The following is a 25681-nucleotide window of genomic DNA, read 5'->3' on the forward strand; positions in this document are numbered from 1 at the left end:
CAAGTCGATCTGACCACTAGAAGTGAGTTAAAATTCAGATGCAAGACTCGACCCGAATATAACCACATACAATCTTTGTTAAATAAAAGCCCTCACTTAGATCTTAATCTATTACTATTATTGAAAACATGATTTTGTGTCGATTTGATAATCATGTCTATCGATGACGTAACAGAGGAATTCAACCACAGAGGGTTTTGGATTCTAACTTCTGTAGATACTCTCGATCATAGATTGAAGGAATGCCAAAACCCCGCCCACAAATCTATGTTTATTGGCAGATTGAATAATTAAGTAGTCTATGACACACTGACTTGCAAAAATACGCGAATATTCACGTGAATTAATGTATTCTTCACCAGTTAGTTATTTCTAAGGTATTTAATGCACATTTTTCATTCAAGTTACGTTTGATATTATGAATTATTTCATCAAATGCTATAATGATACTGAATATGTAGGTATATTGTTTGTTATAGATTTATGATGTCCCATCAGTCAATTGCAACTCTCAGTGTCCATCAGTGATGACGAAAATAACATACCAAGAAGTTCTGTAGGAAAATAATGAATCGAAGTTTATAATGACGAAAAGCTTTTTCATAATGAGGAATAAACCAATCGGTGAGTATTCAGAATAATTATTATATGTAGTAAGTTCATTAAAAGAAAACAACTTTATAAGGATAAATTTTCTATAAACTAGATACTGAACCTATTCATTTTTGGGCTACAGGGTGTTTAAGTTTCAAGAAAAATAATTTTTTCATCATAATTTTAACGATTTGTGTTTGAAGTAATTATTTTCAACAGCTAATCTGAATTCTTTTCGTTTGTTCGAGAAAATCAATAGTATTTTTTTTTCAATTAAGTCGTCAAATTCATCAACCACTGAAAGAGTTGAATACTAGTTATCCTTTTTATTTTTTCATAAATAATCGTTCTTCGAAGGAAAAAATATCAAGACAATCAATTTGAATGAAAATTTCAACAATCATTCTTTTTCAGAGTGAAAGCAGTAACGTGCAATATATTTTTTTTTGAGACTCGCATATCCTGTAGATTCAAAATAAAAAGGTTTAAAACATAGATTTATAAGAACTTTTCTTCTTAGAGGCATTCAAGGATCTTTTTTTTTTTTGAGAAACACATACCAATTTGTTATGATGTATTTTTGTAATTTGTGAACCATAAATGGTCCCAAAAGATAAGGTCCGATTTACAGATGACGATTCCGTGGTCGAATTCAATTCCGTCTGTCCGTAAACATGATATCCCTTGATCGGAATAAACTTGAACTTTTCATGATAAGTTGAGATCTAAAATCCTGCTAGTATGTCGAAAATCTGACCATGGATTTTTTTATGATTCTGATGCTATCAGCACGAAACATTATAAAGAATCATGAAAAATTCAAGTAGATCATCGAAAACAGGAGGATAGCACTGCTGCAAAGTCAGGGGCTATCTACCTAATTCGGTAATTGCACTCTTCGAGACCTCATATACAGCGTACCAAAAAAGTAACTTAACTCGTCAATAATTCATGTACGAAGAATTATTAAGGAAAATCCTCGCACCCATCGATTTTTAATTTCAAAAGCAATTTATCGTATGCTTCTTTGAATTTGATATTTCTCACCCCCTACGCCCTGCACCCCTCTAGTAATTTTTTCAAATGGGAATATATGAATTGTGATACATCAAATGAAAGGTGATTTGATTACCTATTCAGCGAAGTGGCTTAGAGTAGAATTATTATATTACTCCTGATGCAATAATTTTGGTAATCGTTTAAAGTAGGCTATTATTATTATTTACCTTACGTGAAACATACTAAATTTTCAGAATATTCTATCGATCCTTGGATTTTTACCCAATTTCGTGTTTCATTTTCCCCAGAGATCAATACTTTTTTTGACAATATCTACACAAAAATTGCATTACCGCAGAAAAACGGTATACCTCCAAGTAAAGTTTTCATCAGCTGCAGTTCCTCAGCAGATATTCCCTCTTTGTTAATTATTCCTTTGTAGTGCTATTCCACTCCAGTTAGCGCGTTTTCTTCATTAAACTATGTTCCTTCCGCCACAGCGGAATAATTCGAAACTCCCAACGCTGCCGACAGAACTTATTACTTTAATACTTCACCATCGGGCTAGGTAAAAAACAATTTCAATTTCTCTGCGGAAGGCCGCCTTTATTCAACTTTCCGTTTCAGTTATCGCGAATTATCAAGATAAATGCGAAAAGGCAGCGGGAACGCTCTGAAGTCCCAAAAAGGATCAAAGGAGGGAAGGATCGGAAAAGGTTTAAAATATTTTCTCCTTTATGTGAATGGACATCAATGCTCAGATTTATAATTGCGTCGAAATGAAACTGGGCTGGTTTGAGCTCGACAGGAAAGTGAATTTCGGTCTATGAACGACCTTTTTGATGATAATATTACGTTCGAGCTATAAAGTCAATTGAAAGAAACAAAATACTATATTTCCTGATAAGGAGGGATAGTCCTTTACTTTTGATTTTAAATCTGCTCACCGAATCGTGAACCTCACAGTTCAATTCGAAAAAAAAAAATGAAAATGTAACATCGTCAAGAATCGTTATATCTCATAAAATATTGGCCACAACACCCTCAAACGTAAACGTAGTCACCTTTAAAAATAATTAAATACAGCATATCTATAACGATTCAGCTACAAAAAGATGATAAAAACTCTAAAAATGGCTATAAAATATGATACAGATGGAGGAAACTTTTTTGACCGTTATGGCAAATATGTAAGAATTCAGGTATTCTTTGAGCACGTTGAATGTTTTAGTACAACATAGTTCAGTCTGATCATTTATAATTTCAAAACTATTTCTATTTACTAGTTCATAAATTGAAAATAGTTTCTTTGTAGACATTGTTCTAGCAGGATTATGAACTCGCAATTCATCACAGGGTTTACTTGTGATTGCTGCAGAATTTCAGAATAGTTATTTATAATACAAGTGCAGAAGGCATTGATATTCTTCCACGAGTTAAAAATTCAAAAACGAGCCACGAAGTGGCGAGTTTTGGAATGAACGAGTGGTAGAATGAGCCTTCGGTACGAGTATTATACACTATTTTCTCTAATTCATTGCATTTTCATTGAAATTAATGAAATATTTCCATAAATATAATTTAGTGATTTTTGCATTGAAAAATGTTGGTTGGCAGAACTGATTTCTTTAAGGCAAATTGATGAATTGACAGATAAGGCCGTGGCGGAAAGTTCGGAGTACCAACATAGAATAATAAAATATAACCATGAAAACTGTGTGTTTCTGATATATTCTCGCACGATTTTGTTCTACAAGATGTGGAAGAATGAACGGAATAACCACAGAATTAGAGAATAGTTATTTATAATACAAGTGCAGAAGGCATTGATATTCTTCCACGAGTTCAAAATTCAAAAACGAGCCACGAAGTGGCGAGTTTTGGAATGAACGAGTGGTAGAATGAGCCTTTTGTACGAGTATTATACATTATTTTCTCTAATTCATTGCATTTTCATTGAAATTAATGAAATATTTCCATAAATATAATTTAGTGATTTTTGCATTGAAAAATGTTGGTTGGCAGAACTGATTTCTTTAAGGCAAATTGATGAATTGACAGATAAAGCCGTGGCGGAAAGTTCGGAGTACCAACATAGAATAATAAAATATAACCATGAAAACTGTGCGTTTCTGATATATTCTCGCACGATTTTGTTCTACAAGATGTGGAAGAATGAACGGAATAACCACAGAATTAGAGAAACTAAATTTATTGTTTCGGATTACTTAGGGACATATTCCCAGACTTTTCAAGTCGGGATGTAGGAAAAACGTATCATCTCGAAGAAGAAGTTATTCTCTTAATTTTCCATAAGACCTAAACTAGAATTCCATCAAAAGCATTTTCTATTATTTCATTAGGTAGGCGATCAACTACAAATAGAATAGATAATTGGATGAGAAGCCTATACCAGAAAAACAAATTGAATATCTTGTGAAACGTTGAGGAGAAAAATGCTTATTCAGAAAAGGAAAATGCGTGTTCTCATTCACGTCTCATTATTTCACAACCGCGTCAGCAGAGCGGAATTAAGGTTCGAAGGTGCGCAAAAAGAAGCAGCGGCATGAAAAACTAAAAGCGATACTGAGGGAAATCCAATAAAGGGTCCAAGCAGGATGTTTCACGTTTTTGCCCGGAGTTTAACCGAAAATTTACGGCCACGAACGTGTGCAACTAACTTACGTTCCCGTTCGGATAACAGCTTTTTTCTGACAAACAAAACGAATGTGGAACGAGATGGAATCCTGATAAAGGGGAACCTTCGAAAAATACAGCCTCTGAGTCCAGTATTCTGTTGAGAAAAAAAACACGCAATACATAATGATTTATGTTTGTGATGTTATTGTCTTTTATTGATAACATTTCTCAAAAAATGTACCTGGTTTGAAATGAATTTTTTCCAATTCTTGGTATTATCTGCTACTTTTGGATTAGTTTTTTACTAAAAACTGAGAAAGAGAAATAAAAAATAAACATCATGAATTAGTTGTTTAATATATTTAAGTAAACATGCGCAATATATCACTAAGGTAAAAAGTTATAATCAAGAATTTTTTTCACTAAGTTTTCATTCCTTATTATACTAAAGGAACAAGAAAATGTTATATCAATAAGAAACGAAATTCCACAAACCCAGACATCCATTTTTTTTTAAATTTTGGTATTAATTATTACACAATTATTATCAGTATTTAGTAAAAGCAAGATAAACTTCCTTCAAGTAGAGACTGAAACAATAATATATTTAAATTTTCATTAGAAAGCGATTCGAAAAATTATATTGATTCCAACTAATCTAGTTTTTTCCTCTTTCAGGCGCTCAGTGTGGAACTGTAATATTTTCGTTTTGGAAGGATGGAATACAAATGTCTGGAATATGTCGTGGGAGTAGATAATAATTCTAAAATCTTCACCGCGAGAAGGATGATTGTTTTTCCGACATTGGTCTGTGAGCGAAACTTCTGGAAAAAGTGAGTTATCTACCTATCACATAATTTTCATGCAATGACGTTATATTCATTATATCGGTTATAAATATTGAAACCTTTGAAATATGTGAAAACTGTAATTATAGAGGAAAATTCATAATTCATAGTGAATTAAAATGAGAACAAAACTCTTCAAGTCGGATTTAAGCCTTCACAAAATGCAAAATTATATCCCCTGGTAAAAAGCAATGAACAGAAACAAAGACGGTACTACCAAAAGCGGTCGAAGTAAGAAATTTATGACCTCGACAAGAATTTAATGTAAGAGGAATGCGGTATTCATGAATTGAAAAACAAACGCTCCGTCTTAATGGGCACAATAAGATGGTACTTTGAACCAGACAACTTCTTATAGTTTCGACTTGTTCACAACAAACAAGTAAGTTATAATTTATAGGAACGTCACTGGCAATGAAATAAAACATTGCAATATATTTCTTAGTTCTTTAACGGTGCGTTTTTCTGATTTTGTGGCAGTCGGTCTGCCTGGAATCGATTATTTTAGGTAATTTATTTGACGAAGGCTGACAGCTCAATACATGCGGTGAATGTTATCACATAATTCAACGGGATAGTGAAGAGTTTTTCGCGAAAATGGCGGATTTGGCCACAGGTAAATGCGTCGTTCGGAATTGGCATCGACTGCGAAATGAGCCAATATACAGTCGTGACAAATTTGAAAACTACCGGAGAAACAATACGATTATGGCGGAACCCTCCGAGAAGATTGCGTGCAGGCGTTACATTCTCCTATGAGATTTCAGTGCCGGATTCAAAAAATTCTCTCACTGATAAGGCCCAAAAAAAAGTTCTCTCTGCATCACTGCTAAAACTTATTCAAATACCCGTGACGTAAAGCAATTTCCTCGACACACTTCATCTTTAGGAATACCTATTAGGTCGTAGGCATAAAGAAATCAGCCATCGGGACAGGGAGAGAGATTATTAATATCTTTATATTAGGAAGGGAGCCTGGTTGGATCTCTGAGGCACATCAGACGTGTGAAAAAATTTTCTGGACCTCTGGCCTCCCACACATACAATTATATGATAAATATAATACCTACTAAAGACCTTTTCTAATTTTTGATCAACTCGAGAAGACGAGAAATTACACAATCAGAAAACTTATCTCGCAAAAATTGCGATTTTTAGTTGCTTTTGTGACACGTAGCACCGGCTTGTTGCAAATAAACTAACTTGTCCCAACAACTCAAATTTTTCCGCCAGTTTCACTTTTGTCGACAGAGAAGGTGCTTCTCTACGACCCAAAAGTAGTTTTTCGAACTATGACTGCAACATTTTTGTAGCGAGTTTTAACAATTTAAATGCCTTGTTGAAGCGTGTAAGCAATTTTCAGTAATAGCGGTGTTTTCGTCTGTCAAATGTGAAAAAAATTACCTCTTCAAATAATGACAGCTGACCAGATAGCTGGCTATTCAAAATGAAATCTCTAGGAATACCCTTTAAGACCACCCTTGAAATCATTATTCTATTGCATACTCAAGAGTTATTTATAAATACACTCCGTTTCGAGAGTCAATCATTTCACTACAAGTAATAGAAATATGTATATTTGTTGAACATTATTCATCAAAATTTGTGACATCTTCATTTTTAGTATGCTGAGTAGCAATATTCCGTACCTCGGGAGTCTGCAAGTTCAGTCATTTGTTACTAAAATTCCCCCTAAATACGTTCCAACCATTAATCAATCAAAATTATCCGCCGAATATAAGAAATTTGTATTCCATATGCGCAAACCCACATCGATTTATGAATGATACATTCCTGCCAATTTTCCACGGGAAAAGTTGACATAAGGGGAAACTACTATATGGAGAAAAGAAGATATTAATATTCTGAACGACGCTCCAATTTCGTGGAGGAAAAAGTTCCGTCTATTCGTATCTTCTGATGTGTCCCCTCAAGATGGCGTAGTTTTATGACTGATACTATAAGAAATGTTTATTACGCCGGAAATATCAATTTTCAAATTCGTCCCCATGGGCTCGAGAAAAAAGTATGCCTTATTTTCTGTTCGACCACATTCAAAGCGGATTTGTATTCGTGTTGCTATAATTTTGTATTGAATTGTTCCATGTTATGGAAAAATCTTTTCTCTAATTCTGTGGTTATTCCGTTCATTCTTCCACATCTTGTAGAACAAAATCGTGCGAGAATATATCAGAAACGCACAGTTTTTATGGTTATATTTTATTATTCTATGTTGGTACTCCGAACTTTCCGCCACGGCTTTATCTGTCAATTCATCAATTTGCCTTAAAGAAATCAGTTCTGCCAACCAACATTTTTCAATGCAAAAATCACTAAAATATATTTATGGGAATATTTCATTAATTTCAATGAAAATGCAATTAATTAGAGAAAATAATGTATAATACTCGTACAGAAGGCTCATTCTACCACTCGTTCATTCCAAAACTCGCCACTTCGTGGCTCGTTTTTGAATTTTGAACTCGTGGAAGAATATCAATGCCTTCTGCACTTGTATTATAAATAACTATTCTATATGAAAGTTTTCATTATGCATTCGAAGAGAAATTATTTATTTTCACATTTTACTATTTATTTTTGAACATCTTACTCAATTAGCCCACACGAAAGAGGTGGATTAGATGATCAAATGATCTCAACTATTGAAATTTCAAGAGCAATATTGGAAAATATCCGATGGGTATGAGTTTCTGCGTGAATTCAATCGCTTTATTCGTTCGAGATTCTGTTTTGAAAACGTAATCAGAAGCATGTGATTTATGTTGGACATTAAACCTTTATGTATAATTCTTGCAAGTCCAAATTTTATAAATTTTTCTTTATTAAAATTCTTCGCTATTCCATAGAACAATCATTATGTTTTACAACGTTGAAATACATAATGCCGAAATGTTTTTCTTTTTGTAGAGAGCAGATTCCATTTCGGTTATTTCCTTCGGGCCATGCCTGAATAGTAAGCAGGTAATCTCAAAACACGAAGCCTTTCTAGCCATAATCATAAGTCTCTAGAAAATCTCATTCCATTTCTGACGTGGAATGATCTAGACAGAGTTTCCGCAGCAAACTTGGATACCTATAGCTCTATATTTATTAATACATAGGTGTATAAGGAAATGGTGAATAGAGGCAAAATTGGGTTGGGAGATCTTGAAAAATGATACATTAGGTGCTCTCTGAGAATGATAACTTTCAATTCAATATTGAAATGAAATCTTAAACGATGATAAATTAAATTCTGAAAAAATGATAAATGTTTCTGAGTGCTTACTCAGTAATCATCTTGTCTTTAATATTTCTAATCACATTTTTTTTGTTCTTGTGGTTCAGCTTAAGCCAGTATTCTCATTTATTAATTTATTCATGTTGTTTGTATCTCACCTGGTCTTATTTTCGTTTTACGTCATTCGGCAATTCCTGATTCAAAAGTATTCTGTAGCGTATGTAGCTATTCATAATAAACGAGTAATACAGATTTTTATGACTATATTCGGTGATATTCTTCAAGGAGAAAACTATTTAATATTGCTAGAAAAAAGTATATCATGAAAAAATTACTCTTTTGAACTGAGGTGGTTTTCATCTAGATAAATGGAATTTCTGGCAAATATCTCAGTCTTACTTATAAAGTTGAAAATGTTTCTAGTGAAGTAGTAGGCCAGGTATGGAGACGAATTGACGATTTATTTCCAATACCTTTCCCAAATTCTACGCAAACCAAGAAATTGGAATCTTAAGGGTGAGAGCAGTGTTTGATTTATGAGCAAGCCCACCTTAGATGGTCTCTCTGGAAACGGTTTCTGATAAATGGAGCTCCGCACGTCGCTGAACTCCCTCTGCGTGGAAAATTTCTTACAGCCTGTATGGTGGATTAATTCGTGAAGTGAGATTGTGGAGATGTTTTATGGGGTGCTGAAATCGTTTGGTCGCATCAGTTTGGAAAGGGAACCCTATAATAAACGCACTCAACCGTAATAAACATTCATATGTGGTTGCTGAAGTTGATTCAACGTTATTCGTTCAATTTCATAACTCTAAATTTGAAACCAAAATTCAAACTGACGTTGAGTCCACATTTAGTAAAACCCGTCATTGCAGCAGATTCCATTACGAAACGTATTATTATCAGGTTTTCTCAAAATTTCACAAGACATCATTCAACAACGGAAAATTTTGAAACCACCAATATTCTATCTCTTTCGAAATATATACATCATTCTAAAAGCAAATTTAAAGATGTTGCTATCGGCGCAAGAAAACGAGATTAAATAATTTATACTTATATGTATATTATATAATTGTCGCATATTAATTTACAACGTAGCAACCTGTTTTTAATATATTGTTGTCTTTAATCACACTTGTCGAGTATGACCAATTAGCGTCATCATGTCACTAAATGAAATATTCTCCTTTGGTGGCAGCACTCAGACAGATCAAGAAGTCATTCATGAGTTAAATGAAAAAAGTAGGGCAATTATGATCATTCTGGGTGCCACCACCAAGAAAATATAATTAATTTAGTGACATGATTTTGCTTATTGGTCTCACTCGTTCCTCCAAGAAAACAATACATGAAAAACAGGTTACTATGTTGTAAATAATATTTTCTAATCCGTTCATTCTGCCATATCTTGTAGAACCAAATCGTGCGTATAAGAAACAAAAAGTTTTACATATATTTTATCATTATAATTCATTATTATTATAATAATATGTTGGTACTCGGAACTTATCTATTATCTGTCAAATATTTTGTGTTACAGAAAGTAGTTCTGTAAGCCAACAATTTATTGATGTAAAAATCACTAAACGATATTTATGGAAATATTCCACTGATTTCCATTGATATGAAAATTCAGTGAATTAGGGAAAAGATAGTATAATACACGTACTGAAGGCTCATTCTAATACTGGTTCATTCAAAAACTCCAATTCGTGGCTCGTTTTTGAATTTTGAACTTAAGGAAGAATATCAATGCCTTCTGCACTTACATTATAAATAACAATTATCAAAAAGTTAGATCTCCTTCAGATGGATACTTTTGGGCGGTTGATGAGGTTCATCCTGAAACGAAGATTCTAATATCACGAAGCTGAGAAAAGTACGGAAAGCTGGGTACTTAATTTTGTCCACATCTCGGAGATTAACTCGATTCATTATCCCGTCGTGAAAAGATAGAACATCTGAGTGACTCGACCATATTTATCCACAATGCTGACAATTCCAGAGGGCCGATACGTTCCTGATTACGTCATACGATGGATTCCGCGTTTCAACATGAATTAATAGGATCGGATATCGAATACGGCGTCAATTCGTAATGGGCTATCCAGTGGCGTGCCTTTCCATTTAAGAGCTTTCCAGGAGGTCAACAATTCGATCGGGATCTGGTAAACAGAGATTCGTAATTGATGCTGCAGAATTGGAATTTTATCCGGGTACGGAGGGGATTCTGGGAACATGGGAAGAGGCCGAGGGTGATGAGGATGATCTGTTTCGTTTGTTACCAAAGGCGATGTATTTATACTGCGGTGGTGCTTGAACAAGATCGGATCTTTCGATTACTTGTGATTTATCCAAAATGTGTTATTGATTCACCATCCGATATAGAGGAATTCTTGTCACTGGCTTTTACTCTCGCCTCCTCTAGCGTGCTGACTTTTGGGAAACCACTAATTTGTCTTAACTTTCGCAAAACGACCACGGTCAGATTTTCATCCCGATAGAAAATCTGGTTTTCCTTAAAATGTCCCCTCTTTTAAAAAAATGGTGAGGCCACAGAAAACATAAGGTCCATGCCAATGCTCCACAGTCACTTCAAGAGCTCAAAAATGGAATTCCTGTAATTATCGAGGACATGCTGCCGCAAATCTGCGAATTGGTCATGAAATGAATATGGTACTGCTACCGTACCCGTAGCTGATACCGTCTTTCATTGTTAATAGTGTGTCTACACGCAACTTCGATGAATCACTTTAGGCCTTATATTACATTTTACACCCCTTTTCACAGCATAATCATTGTGTTCCTACTCTTCATGAAATGATATCAGACTGAAATATCTCCAATTATTCTTGTCGAATCAATATCACGTTCAGTGTCTCCAAGAGCCCAAATGTTCATCATCGTCAAAGAACCGAATTTCATTCCAACGCGATCTCATTGTCTGAGATTTCGTCCAAGATTACATGAACTCTCGGGTTTTTCCTCATTCTAATCCTTCCATTTTACGAGTTTTAAAAATACATGACAGTTTTTATGGTTCCCTCAGGATATGAAGATGAAATTATCACGGAGCTCTTAAAGAAAAAAAAGGGAAAATGTTCTTCTCCCCCTTTCGTAATTATATTTACCGCTCCTTGCATTGAAGTCGCTCAGTGGAAACGCAAAAGTAGGGAATAAAACTAATAAATCTCTGCGAAGAATAACAATGTCCTCCCACATTACTCTACTTCCTATATTAAAAGGAGCTATAGGAATTTACGGATTCATTCGTTTCGTGAAAAAAAAAATAAGATTTCGAAGAGAAGAAGAATTAAGAAATATTTAGAATTTCTTTTTCGGAGGAGATTAACTTCGAAGATTCATACATTTCATACCAGCTCAACAAATACATGTCACCTAAGAGGGCGACATGTATATTTGTACCTTAAACTATATAAGTGTGATATAGGTGTAGTCTGAGATTTGTTAGAATAATTCGATCCATAACTTACATTCTTGAGTAATCAGGTCGCAAATAAAAACATGTTTGTATCTAAGGTAACTACATTTCAAGTCAGTTTATTTATCGTTTATTATCGTGATTCGAGGGACTTTTTCAATATTTTCATCTTTTTCTATCTCCAATACCAATTTTGGATAGAGTAGAACCATAACATAAAAATCGGTCGTCATCTAGAATTTTTAAATTTTGACGAGTGAATCATAATCTCTGACCCTGAAAACCCATAGATGAAAATATTGAAAAGGATCGAACCATAATCACAAAAGTCGCCCGCCATTTTTGATCCGCCATCTTAAATTTTTCAATTTTCGACAAAAAAATTATAATTTCCGATCCTGAAAACCCCCCTGATACCAATTTTCAATCAATCGAACCATAATCACAAAATTCGTCCCCTATATTGGTGACGCCATTTTGTTTTGTTCAAATAAAATTTCATAATGCATTGTCATCAGTGTAATAAACACCTGCCAAATTTCAAGTCAATCATACCACTAGAAGTGGGTCAAAATTCAGTTGCAAGATTTCAACCGAACATACATACAAATATCGCAAGTCAAATTAAAATCCCCATTTGGATCATAATCTATTTCAAGAAATTCCAGACATTTATTTCAAATCTGATGCGATTTGGCAATCCGGTTACTAAAAACATTTGTCGACTTGATAATCATGTCATTCCATGACGTAACAGAGAAATTCAACCACAGATTCGTATGATTTCCAAGGTTTTGGATTCTAATTAACTTACTCTGGATCATAGATTGAAGGAATACTGAAACCCCGCCCACAAATCTATGATTATTGGTTAAATGAATTATTTAGTTGTCTATGACACTGACTTGCAAAAATATGTAAATATTCACGTTAATTAATGCGTTCTTCTCCAGATCGTTAGTTCTAAGGTATTTGATGCATATTTTTCATGATATCTTCATTTAATTTATCAAATGGTATTGATACTAAATATGTTCTCTGTTATAGATTATATGATGTATCATCAGCCAATTCCTTACAGTGATGATGACAATAAAAGACAAAAAAGTTCAAGGAAGACATTGAATCTAAATTAATTGAAGTTTATAATGACGAAAAGTTCTTTCACATTAAGGAATAAACCCATCAGTGAGTACTCAGAATAATCATTATAGGTAGTAAGTTCATTAAAACAAAACAACTTTTTCCAAATTTCAACTAGATACATTCTTATAAATTTGTCGATTTCAATTATTATAGATAAAGCCAACTGCCAACAAATCTATTTCTGTTTACTTTTTATTTTGTTTGAAATATGGATTTTCCTAAAATATTTTAATTGACAACATTTCGAGAATTTTTTCCTTCCATCCTATCTGGTAAAACATAACAAGTTGGTTTTGAATGTTCTTTCTACTTGAACGAGTTCTATACAAGGTGTTGGAAAATAAGTTATTGATCCTGGGTATGCGACCTTGGGTTATTATACCAAGAAAATTTTCCATATGAACCTATGTCTAGATAACCAATAAAATTTCGGGCTACAGGGTGTTGAAGTTTCTAAAAAAAATTTTTCATAATAATTTTACAGCTTATCTGAATTATTTTTGTTATTGTTCGAGTTAACCACTGTTATTTCTCTCATTGAAATTGATTGACAGTTATTTTATTTCGACATTGAAAGTGTAAATAGAATAACTGATTTAATTTCTATTAAAATGAATTTCTATCAAGTGAAGACTGAATCAATCCAATTATTTCTTTCAAGCCAAATTTTAAGCAAATATCTTTGCAGTTATTGAAGTTATGGTAAATATATGTTATTTTTGATGGAGTCCCTTCATACCATGAAGGTTTCAAATATAGAGGTTCAGGACATAAGTTCATAGGAACTTTCTTTCTTAAATGTATTTGAGAATCTTCTTGAAATTTCCATGGTAAATTCAGATCTTGAATGCTGTTTAGTTTGTGGAAAATGTGACCATAAGTTCCGTAAATATGATTCACCTTAATTTTTTTTTCTGATCATTTGAAAATTACTCAAAATGAAATCAAATGTTGCATTTATTTGAAAAATAACAATTTAAAGCTATATTATTCTTGAATTTTCTCTGGTTCTGACGATCTTTTATTTTCAGTGTTCCTGATTACATCAATAAGTAAAGTACGGAATAATTTGAGTCTAGAAGTCATTTGGACAGGAGGGAAAATTATTGAACATTCCAAAAATAGGTGATCGACAAGTCTTGACCTTTTTAGAAAAGGAGATGTTAGGAAGGATTTGATAAGGTAAAAACTTGTAATAATTTCTAAACGTATTCTAGTCGAGATTCTAGTCTATTTTGTTATCTTCAATTATTTGTTCGTCTATTTTCGTGTGAACAACTTTCGGATTTTGAGTCTAGAAAGGTCTCGTGCGATTGGTGTTTCGACTCATAAAGTCAATCCTGCCCATTCGGTCGCCGTGTACACGATAACTGATGAACGAAAATGTCTCGATTAAATTCGTTTTACGTTTTCGTAGTTACCTATATAAAATTTTGTTAATATCCTCTCTATTTCCTTAATTTAAATGAGAAACTATCTTCCTTCCTCACATATCTAGAATTGATCAAATGTTGGTCGTTCCACGATTAGAACGTCTGCAATTTTTGAGTTTTCGGCTGAGAATGGTCTCAAATGACAAGTCTCGACTGATCCATGATTATTTCTTGTATGTCCGTCGAACCCTGTCGAATACGATAACTGTGTAACAAGCTAAAAATTTAAAATTCAGAAAAGGTCGTATCTCGAGTGCTTTCAGTTCAGACTTGGGGTTCCGTAGATATGTTCTTTCGAAATATTGTTCCCTATCACAATACTACTGATTCTATTGAAATTAATTTGAATATTTAGATGTGAAATAACAACATGAAAGACCATGCAAAATTGCACGTAATCGCATCACCATAATTAGTTTTTAGACCATTCTCGGTCCGAAATTCGAAAATGAAATAATACGAATCCGTTTTCAAATTCTTCGATTCTGTCCGTGTGGCCATCAAGAACTTTAGATTCGGTACAACGTGGTAGAGTTCGTGAATACGACTAGGGGTTCCGTAAACATGGCCGTCCGGAATTTTGTGTTTCTGTTAACTTCGAAACTGTTGTATTTCGTCACCGATCTTGCCACCAATTACACATGTGAAATATATTTTTTTTGCGATGGATGGTTAGACGAAGGAGTTGGATGAGAGAAAAACAAGATTGAAATGATTTCCCGGCGCAATAACACGACGTACCATCTGAGGGTTTCCGCATAGAAGGCCGCCAAGGGCAGAGTTTAATGAAAGTCTGTGTTGACCCTGTAGAAACCCATTTCATAAAGATAATAGGCTGGCGTAAAACTCCTTCGAACGGAAAATTGAATAATTTCGGAGCGGTTAACTATGAAAGGGGGTAGGAATGGAGGAGGGAGGAGTGAGTAATGGACGTAGATGAATGCGGGTTATCGAATATTTCAGATTCTACCAATAACGATTTCGACACTTTATTCTCCTCTCGATTGCCAACTCATGTGTCGAATACTCAAATATTGCCGCTTTATGATTCGCATTACTTCAACTTTCCACTTTTCCGCTTTTATGCTCCACGCTGCTATTTCACATTTATTCCTTTACGAATATTTAGATAGAACTCATGCTAGATTATAATGACACAATACACAAGTTTACAATAATTCATGGAAAATTTCAGACAATAGAGATCATTCACAACAAATCAAGTCCAGTCAACTAGTAGTCAAAAGTGGGTAGTTATTGAGCGATAGCGCTTTCCCAACACTTCAGAAAATCTCTGAAGTGTTTCGGAAGATAATTTATTGTGTAAAAATATTGAAATGTAAAAATACAATTGATGCTTTCCTGAAAGTTGGAAAAATGAGGATTCTTTTTAGAAAGGAGAATTCTTAGAAATAATCAATGTCAAGTGGTCACAACTTCTTTTTGTTGGAAATTTTTTTGAATCACTTGTGTATTACTCGAAAAATTTCATGGATCTCTGCGTGCGAAGTACGTATATCAATTCCTTGTTTCATTAGCTTTCCGAAAATGTATAAATGTTACCGATATCCCGAACTCGGTTGAATTGGGGTTGCCGTTCCAATACACGTTTCAGAAGTTATTTTCGCAAGTCGACAAACTCTGGGATTATTGAATGAAATATTTAGAGGCTTTCAGGAAGCACTGGAATCACAGTGGAGCTTTTGATATTATACTGTAATTGCAGCATTAGCGGTTATTCCCTGTGGATGCTGGAGGTTGCTTCCTGTCTGCCTCCCTGGAGCGTAAGAGGATGCGTCTACCTCCCGGATACACTCCCGTAATGCTCATTACATATTTGGGACCAATAACCACTCAACTTAAACGCATCCACAATACGAAATTAACGCTAGAGTCCATTCGCTCAAATTAATTAATTAGGAAAACTAAACAGGCATCCAAGAAGAACTCCTGAAATAACAATACGGTTAATTCGATTATAATAAAAACTTTTCAGAATAGGAACGGATCTCGAATGCCTCGGTTAGAGGTGTATACTTTTTCAATGGGACGTATGGAAATCCCGAATCGTTCAATTTTTCGAAGAAACCGTAGTATGGCAGTTTAGAATACACTCACTGATTTTTTCAAAAGAAAATTTGTTTTTGTTTTATCTCACTTTGAAAATTGAGAGGTTTTTCAATCGTACTTCAATAATTTCAATGATGAATTTCAATATTTTTGAAATTTTAACATTTTGGTGAGGAAAGACAATCTATTTAGAGTTTTTAAAAAAAAAACATTATGCGTTCTCGAGTATTTCAATTTGATAATTCAGAATATCAGTTAGTGGAAATTTTATATCAAATAAGAAAACGATAAATGACAATAATAAGTGTATTAGAAAAATTGGTAATTCTATGACAATAAAAAAAATTCATCATTGAAATAATTGAGATACGATTGAAAAATCTTTCAATTTTCAAAGTGGTTGGAGGAGAAAATATTACACAGAGATAATAATCCTTTAGGAATTCTTAATGTTCCAGATGAGACGAAATTTTCTACTTCTTCCTTTCAGTCATCGGCTATTGTATGGAAACCTGTAGCGTCTACATTAGGTTTTCCCATTTTCAAAGACTGAAATGCTCTTTGGGAACGAGATTATTATAAAACTGCGAAGAATTCGTCTTGTCTCGGTGGGAATTATGCAAATTTTAGCCGCCAACGTGGAAACGCGCATTTTAAATTGCATTTTCGCCACAATAAATAAGAGTTTCGCCTTTAATAACCGTCGAAATGGTGAGGGCGATGAAGATTTTCGAATAAATTTAATTGCAAATCGACAGCAACGAGCGGATTTCTTAGTGAACAGAATGATGTAGAACCGAAGCCGAGGCTGCTTTGAATATGTTGGATGTTAGTGACGGATTGCTTCATCTTTGTAACGATGTATTGACGAAAAGAAGTCGCCAATCCAATTCGTTCCTAATGCACCTTATTTATAAGTGATTTGGACTCTGTCAACTTTTTTTCAATACCACTGTTTTTCTTGTTCATTTCATTGTTCCATAAGAAAAAACAAATGTTAGCCATTCATATATTTTTAGGTACGCCCTGTGTATTTTCAAACAATTAGAGAATGTAGCTCTTATGGAGCCTAATGATACTGTGTCGAAACAAAATCAAAAAATATATACCGGGTTTTTCACCATAATTTGACACCCCCCCCCCCTTTAACATTTTTACTCGAAGAGGTACAAAAAAATGTTTTCTACAGAAGTTTCACGAAATCGACTGAAGTTTTTTAAAATGATTTCAAAAAAAGAAATATATACAGAGTGGGCAACATATTGATTGCAACTTCGTTTTTCAAATGGGACACCCTGTATATTTTTCTATACTTGACTAGCTCTTTTTCCCTTGATTTCAAATAACATATGTTTGGTCTATCCCTCTTATTCTGGGTACCACAGAGTTTCAAATTTTAAGAATCACCTGGCATTCTTAAAATTTGAAATTCTGTGGTACTCAGAATAAAAGAGATAGACCAAACATATGTTATATATTCGAAGTCAGGGGAAGAAAAGCTATTCAAATATAATAAAATATACAGGGTGTCCCATTTGAAAAAATGAAGTTGCAATCAATATGTTGCCCACACTGTATATATTTCATTTTCTGAAATCATTTTAAAAAAATTCAGTCGATTTCGTGACACTTTTGTAGAAAACATTTTTTTGTACCTCTTTCAGTAACAAAGTTAAAGGGGGGGTTAAATTATGGTGAAACACTCGGTACATATGTTCCACTTCATAGTGGAACAGGTGCTGTTAACGTTTTTTATCTGCAGTTGTTGTGAATTCTAAAATATTGCACAATTTGGTCATCTTCAGTTACAATTAGATGAACCAAAGTAAAATCAAACTGAAAAATAATAGCATTAGTCAACTGAGCACAAGCTGAAACATTCAGTAAAAAAAATATTAATCGAGCACCAGTTCTGTGGATCAGATGCTTCGAATCTTTGTTTTATGAATGGAATGAATTCCCTGTAAATTAGCTCATTATTCTTCATGGCATAGTGGGTGGTGTCTTGTTTCTTGCGTTGAGAGATAAACAAAAAGCCCCCTTGAAAATGAAGCCTGCTCAAACGTACCTACCAAGATAATTAGCAGATTCGCTTTCTGTCGAGTCCCGCGATATTTAAAGTATTCTCTGGCTTTTTTGAATGAACTACCCAAGATAAAGATCAACTTTAGATTAAAAATCTTTTCTTAGCGTCCACCAAACTGTGCGTGGGGCATTGCTGTCGGCTATGCAAAAAAGTCTGTAGCAGACAACGACATGCAGTTGATATTCTTTCTTCAAGGAAGATAAGAAAGCAAATGTTCGTTGCATCGTGTGACAATGCGAATGCCGCTAGCACAAAAAAGATACATTGTCGTCAGATTGTCAATTTATAGAACACCAGGATTCGTTACATCCGTTGATTTTATCATTCTTCAGTTATGTGAGATAAAGATCCTTTAGGTAAAATCTCTTATGTAAACACACGACATGACAGTAAAAAAATGCAGCCCTTTGAAATAGAATATTTTAAATGAAACGGAATATCTACTGAATATAGAGAACAGCAAAATAGAATACACTTTCATACGATTTATGTAATTGATGATTTATTTGGGAATAAACATATTTTTATCATTTATTATTATATCCTTTGAATACATCTTTTCCGATTTCGAAGGGTTTTCCAATTGGAGGTTTCATTTTGAAATTAAAAAAAAATGAATTCAATAGAAATTAATAAAATTTCACCAAACAGTTTAGGATGGAGAAACTTTTCAACAATCATTTCTGTATTTTCCGTGTTCCAAATGCGACAATAATGCTCGTTAACTAGGTGAAAATGGGCCAAATTTTTCTACTAGTCTCACTATTGACGGCCGAGAAGGTGCTTCACGACGACCCAAAAGTGTTTTATTCAATTCAATTCAATTTCAATTTATTCATCAATAGGTATAAATATACATCAGACAAAAACTTCACTTGCAGAAATATACAGCCTAAGCAAGCTTGTATGCTGTCATTATCTGCTTCTTCAACTGATGAACATTCTCCCCATTTATACAAAAAATCAATACATTTGTTGAAAGAGAAACAAAAAAATGTAAATTACCAATTGAAAGGCATAAAAAGCCAAAGAAAGCAGTATGTACAGTGAAAATACCCCGATAAGCGTAAAAGAACTAAACCTATATAGAAATCACCTACATCATACAACATAATAATACAATTCAATCATTATCAACTCATTTAAACTAAGGAATCTACGTCCTGTTTATCATTAACTGAAATTACACCTTTTTCAGTTCTAACCTTAATTATACCATCAACAGTCCACACATTCTTGGGAAACTTCGCTACGGCATACTTAAATATATCGATTCTTTTTCTGGTTAGATCTTCTTTCACAAAGACCTTAGATCCCACAAAAAGTTTTCTTGATGAGTAAAATTCACTACGATATGATTCATCTAAAAATTTGACAATGATCGGACGTGTTTTGTTTTTAAATCCTTTTCCTAAACGGTAGCAGGATTTTATAAATCGTGCATCAATGTTTACCATTTTATCTTGACACATGGCTATAAGTTTTTTCTTCAGATCCGAATTATCAGATTCCGGTATTCCAAAAACAATAACATTGTTTCTTCTACTTTCCTGTTGTAAATGTTCCAAATTAGACTCGGTCTTGTGGAGCCTTGATTTTAGTTCTTCCAAATTTCGATCGGTAGAAGGAAACTCATCATTTTGCAATCGAATATTCAGCCGTTTAAACTCCTCCTCCATTCTGTCCTTAATCTTGAGCATTATTTTCTCAGTAATGGTATCTAAATAGCAATCCAGTACGGCCACTACTGTCTCTTTAACGATTCCCTTCAATTCTTCTATATTTCCTCTAGTTGAACCCATTTTTAAAGATTTCTATCGATTATTATTCGAATGCGGAAAACTAGTTATCGGAGCAATGAAATGCAATCTAATCGCGTTAGTTTTGCTATTTCAGATCGCAAACTATGAATATAAAATTTTCACCATTTTAATAGTGAATTTTAACAATTCGAATGAGTTGTTTTAACGTGCATCGTTTCATTTTTAGTAATGGCATAGTTTTACTTGTCAGATATCACAAGTGACAGTTTCAAAATTGACAGCTGCCCAGATGGCGAGATATTGAAAATGAAACATTTCATTGTAAAAATCCTTTACATTAGATGATAAGCAGTTTTTTACAAAATTTCTGTTAGAGGGCATATAATTATGCTTCCACCTGTTTCCACCATAACAAATCTACTTCACTCCTAGCAGCCGAAATCGTGAAGAAAATTCTAAAACGAAACTCATAAAGGCCAAGATCATTCAATCCCAACATCGCAATTGATGTTTTCAACTGATTTCAGATTCTCTAGTCGCTCTCTGAATTCTGTGAAGACGAAGTTATCTTTATGAGAAACTTTTCTCAGCTTTTTTACGCAAGAACCAATTTATTTCTACTCGGAATTTTAATAGTAAACGAGAAGGGTGGCGAACTAAGAGCGGTTTATTCGGAAAAGAGGGGAGATCTCGAAAGTTCTATTCAAGTCATTCGAAAGCAATTCCGCTACGTAACTTTTATGACAATATGTTACAACGGACTTTGTAATTTAATTTTGAAATACTATTTTCAAAATAATATGGGGAAGTTCGAGAATTTTTCCTCGAAAACAAGAAAGCGTAATTCTACTAATTTTTGTTACAGATTTCTGATAAACATGTATTGACTCGGTCTTTACTTGATGGAAGTTAATCTTGAACGGAATTAAATGACAATTAATTTTATCTCCACTCTTTTAGTATTCGAATAACAATAAATTGCTTCGCTACACAGTAGTTTCCTGAGATTTATTCGAAATGTAAAATTTGAAGAGACTACTCTGTAGGGAAGTAATTGTTATATGAATAAAAAACTGTAATTTAAATAACATTACAGGGTAACCTATTTCAAAAGATCCACTAAAATTACTCGATGGCCAAAAAAAAAAAAAAGTTTCTCAGTCATCAGAGACCTTGGAGTTTGATTTCGTCAAGGTCATTTCAAATCAAGTAGATTTTTTAAATTGAAAATATACTTAAATTTTCCTCGTAGAATATTAATCTTTTTGAAAAACTAAGAATATTTATTCTCATTAGTCATTTTTTATAAAATGAATTGCTCTGTAGGTATAAAGTGGCATGCTAAAGATAGACATGATTGAGTTCTTCAAAGTTATTTCTCACAGAATCATCTGTATTAACATATTCAAACATGAAATTAGTTTGTTTTCTAATTTTTTTCCCGTTGAATGCATGAGTTGACACTGCGATAAGTCACCGCATGCCGAATTTTGAAATATTACCAACCACTGCAAACAGATCCAATACTACACGATTGTGTAGTATTGGATAAATTCACAATGATTATTGTGAATTTCAGATTGTGGGTAATTTCAGACAATTGTTTTCACTCTTCGGCATTATTTTTTCCTATTCATTCATTTCTCTATATTATTTTTTCTCGTTAATTGTTGCTTTATTTATCAACCGTCTGAAGCTTTGAACAGAGAATTGAACTGTGCATTGCTACTTTGGAAACTTTTGAATATTGAATAGGTGATATGTGCAATCAATTTTATTTTTGCTTGCATGTTTCAATTGAAATTTTATTGTTGATTTGTTATTTTTCTCTTCCTGAGTACCTACTCACTTCTTAAAATATGCTCAGTCGTTTGTTTGTAGAATATTCTCATCATAACCATTCTAAGCATAAAACACTTCATATCCCCACAACGAATCATTTTATCGCAAAAACGAAAGAAACAAAGATATTACTATGTTTTTACGAATAATACGATTCTGCAAAGAAAAATGTATCTACAGGGTGTCCCGGGAAGAATGCGACAAACGAATACCATGAATTAAAGTCATCATGGAGGACCCATATCAAGAGGTTTCAATCGCCTGAGTGCCTTCGTTTGAGATATACAGGGTGATGAGAGAATGTTTATTGGTCACCCTGTATGATGGTGGCAAGCTGAGTTTTAGAATGTTGATTATGAATTGATTCGTTGTGGTTACGAAAACGAAAAAATTTATGATATTGACGTATAGAGTGATCCAATATTCACGAAAATAGAAAAAGTCTAAAATTTTGTTAGTCCTGATCTGATTTATTCGATTTCAGAAATATTGAAGGAAGGCGATAGTAAAGGGCGACAAAACTTCAAAAATTGAAATTATTCGGTGGATTTGTTGAAGAGTTATTGAACTGAAAAAATTTCTCTCATAAGGGAATGTTTATTGATCACCCTGTATGAACGTGCCAAGCAGAGATTTAGAATCTTCATAATGAATTTATTCTTTGTGGTTCCGAAAACGGAAAAAAATTATAATGTTCACGTACAGGGTGATCTAATATTAACGAAAATAGGAAGAGTCTGAAATTTTCCTAGTCCGGAGCTGATTTACTCGAATTCAGAAATATTGAAGGAAGGCGATAGGAAAGGGTGACAAAACTTCAAAATTTGAAATTATTCTTTCGATTAGTTAATGAGTTATCGAACTGTAAAATTTCACTCATAAGATGAACATCACCCTATATATTCCCTATTTCATTCTCAATATGAAGAGAATTTTTCATATTCATTCTCTCAAATTCATTACAATAAACAGCATACCTGATATTCAGATTTATTCCGAATAATTTAAATAACAAGAAAGTCTACCTTCATGTACGAATGGAAAAGTTTTTTCTCCGCACCGAAATAGCAAAAATTCACAGCCGAAACACAATGTCGTTTTTCCCAAATCCGAAAACTCCACAAAGAAAATCTGGAATAATATAAGAGTTGAGGGAAATAAAAATAACGAAGGGTGAGGACAAACACGCGTTAAGATTCACGCCGCCATCCCCATTATAACAGCAGGGAATACGCTATAAACAATAAGATATATAACATCGAGCTGAACCCCGCAATTCGCATGATACTTTTGTTTCATGAATTTATAGGCGCTGTTTATTAGACAGAGTAAAAAATTCCTCATGGAGGATATTGATGGTGGCAAAAAGCCGTCAAAACGTAAATGGAAACCATTTTTCATAGGATGTGAGACTTCAGACACTGATGCGGACCTCTTGATCAACAAAAAATGATACGCTTCTAGCTCGCAAATGCTGGAAACGCCAAGTAGAGGGAAAACGGAGATCTTTTACGAATTTAAAAAAATATGCATATAAAAAATGTGGTTTGGTTACTGCGGGATAAATACGTTCGTACAACATTTTTTTAACATTATTTTCGCTATTGAAATTGACCGTAAGCTGCCCCTATTTTATGTATTTCAATAAGAAACGGGGACTTGCATGAGGAAAAACATGTTTGCTGATTCACGCTGTTTTGGTACACCCTGTATGCATGTAGCTTTGATGAAACTAAATAATACTGTGCCAAAAAATAATTCGAAAATCACATCGGTTAAGCGTAATAGAGCATCTTGCTAATGGTGGAACACCCTGTATATTGTTGAATATCAACTCTGTTCGGAGTCTGAGCCTAAATGCTGGAGAGAGAAGCAGTCACATTTCAAATAATTCACTTTTTCTTTCTGTGTCATATTTGTCATAAGATTTTTGATTGAACAATTCGAACATATAACTCCTCATTTATACCCCACAAGAAGTATGCTGTACAAATAATATGTCCTGTAATTTTAAGGTTCGTCACCTCGACACTAAAATACAGTTTCATATTCTCGGAGCTATTTGTCAAGAATAATGGAAAGCGGACATAAAAGCCTCGTATGAATGAAAACGAAGGGATCGGCCTACGAACTGAATGCATTTACAGGAACATAATATAAAACTCACCTTTGTCAAAACGACTTATCCATGGTATTTAGATGGAATTTGTCGCAAATTTATACCGTCTTCAGAGACCCAGGTGGTGTGTAGACGGAGGAAAGACCATTACTTGCATTCCTTATACGTTATTGTATATTTCACAGAAAGGAGCCACTTACGATTCCTTTTTTTTTTACTGCATTTTAGGAAATGGGACTTTGGTAATATAATGTTATGATTTCCATTAATACGTAAAGTCTTTTGTAATAAGAGGTTTCATTTTGATATTTGAAAACGAGTAGGTCTATGGTAAGAGGATGTTTATTCCACTGTTGAGATCAAGGTATATCATTAACTATGGAAAACTATTTCAGCGAAATGGCTGCCACGGCAATGGTTGTCTTTTCATGAAATGTTCTCACACAATTCTCACATTCGCGGCAGTTTGCCCTCGATAACTTGACGAATCCTATCTTCAATGTCTTGAAACGATTGTGGAGCATTGTCATAGGCACCTTATCTTTCACGTGGCCTCAAATAAACAAGAACTTGGTGATCAATTGTGATCACTTCTTCGAGAAATACACGGCCAGAAAACTTTTTTGCAATATTGCGATTATTTCGTAGCTTTCCACACAGTCTCAAACACACAGTGTACACAGTATAAACTTTTTCAGAATCTTTGGTTTGATAATGGCGAATACGCCGAAACATGTAACCAGATGATTTAATATACAAGGTTCCACCAACGGAAGTGTTTTATACAGTTTTCAACTTCAACTTTACCACACATTGTTGAAAATGAACGTCACCGACTTCAATTGCGGCCATAAAATATTATTAATGATAGCCAAAAATCGACGAAAAACCAATTACATACAATGAATCTACTTTGTAGTTCTCTACCGCTGTTGTAGGCAGAACGTTGACTGAAATTGAAAATCCAACTAGATCCAATTCTTCCTAGACTTAAATTCAATAATGGCAACATAAGCATTATATTGAAATAAAACATAATAGACAATCCTTTATTATCTACCTGAATAATCAAAACTGACAACAAAAAGTTCCGTTCTTTTTTTACGTACCGTACTACTCCCGAAGTTAACTTCCTCGGGACGATTCTACCTGTTACAGACTTTTTTCATTCAATAAAAAGTTTTGAAACGTTTACCTTTACCTCAGTTTGTGTTAAAGTTTGCACATCCTGTGCATTTCTATAGAAATAGACCGTTTCAATGGTCCCTCCGTCTTGAATATTGAATTGTATCGGTCTTTCATCTACCGGTTCCTTTCGAAAGTTTGTTATAATTTAGACGAGAAGAATGGACAGGAAATTTACCCTACAACCCACAAATAAGTCTTTGAGCTAATAACATTGTATTGATGGTAGGCAATGGGCGTGTAATGGATGGTTAGGTTTCTTGGCGTTAC

The 25681-nt window shown here is 33.8% G+C and overlaps 1 long non-coding RNA gene across 6 annotated transcripts in view; it reads left to right on the forward strand.

The window, feature by feature from the left end:
• LOC123684285 overlaps positions 1-25681 on the forward strand; it is a 45444-nt gene that overhangs the window by 13816 nt on the left and 5947 nt on the right. For 5 of the 6 annotated variants that reach the window (XR_006748125.1, XR_006748124.1, XR_006748128.1 and 2 more), the window contains 4 exons: positions 480-624; positions 4912-5066; positions 12815-12955; positions 13945-14095. This is a non-coding gene — a long non-coding RNA (uncharacterized LOC123684285). Of the gene's footprint in view, positions 1-479; positions 625-4911; positions 5067-8987; positions 8991-12814; positions 12956-13944; positions 14096-25681 lie in introns of all 6 variants that reach the window. The other variant, XR_006748129.1, reaches the window with a different exon arrangement.

This window comes from Harmonia axyridis, chromosome 7 (assembly GCF_914767665.1).
Source record: "Harmonia axyridis chromosome 7, icHarAxyr1.1, whole genome shotgun sequence".
Lineage (NCBI taxonomy): Eukaryota > Metazoa > Arthropoda > Insecta > Coleoptera > Coccinellidae > Harmonia > Harmonia axyridis.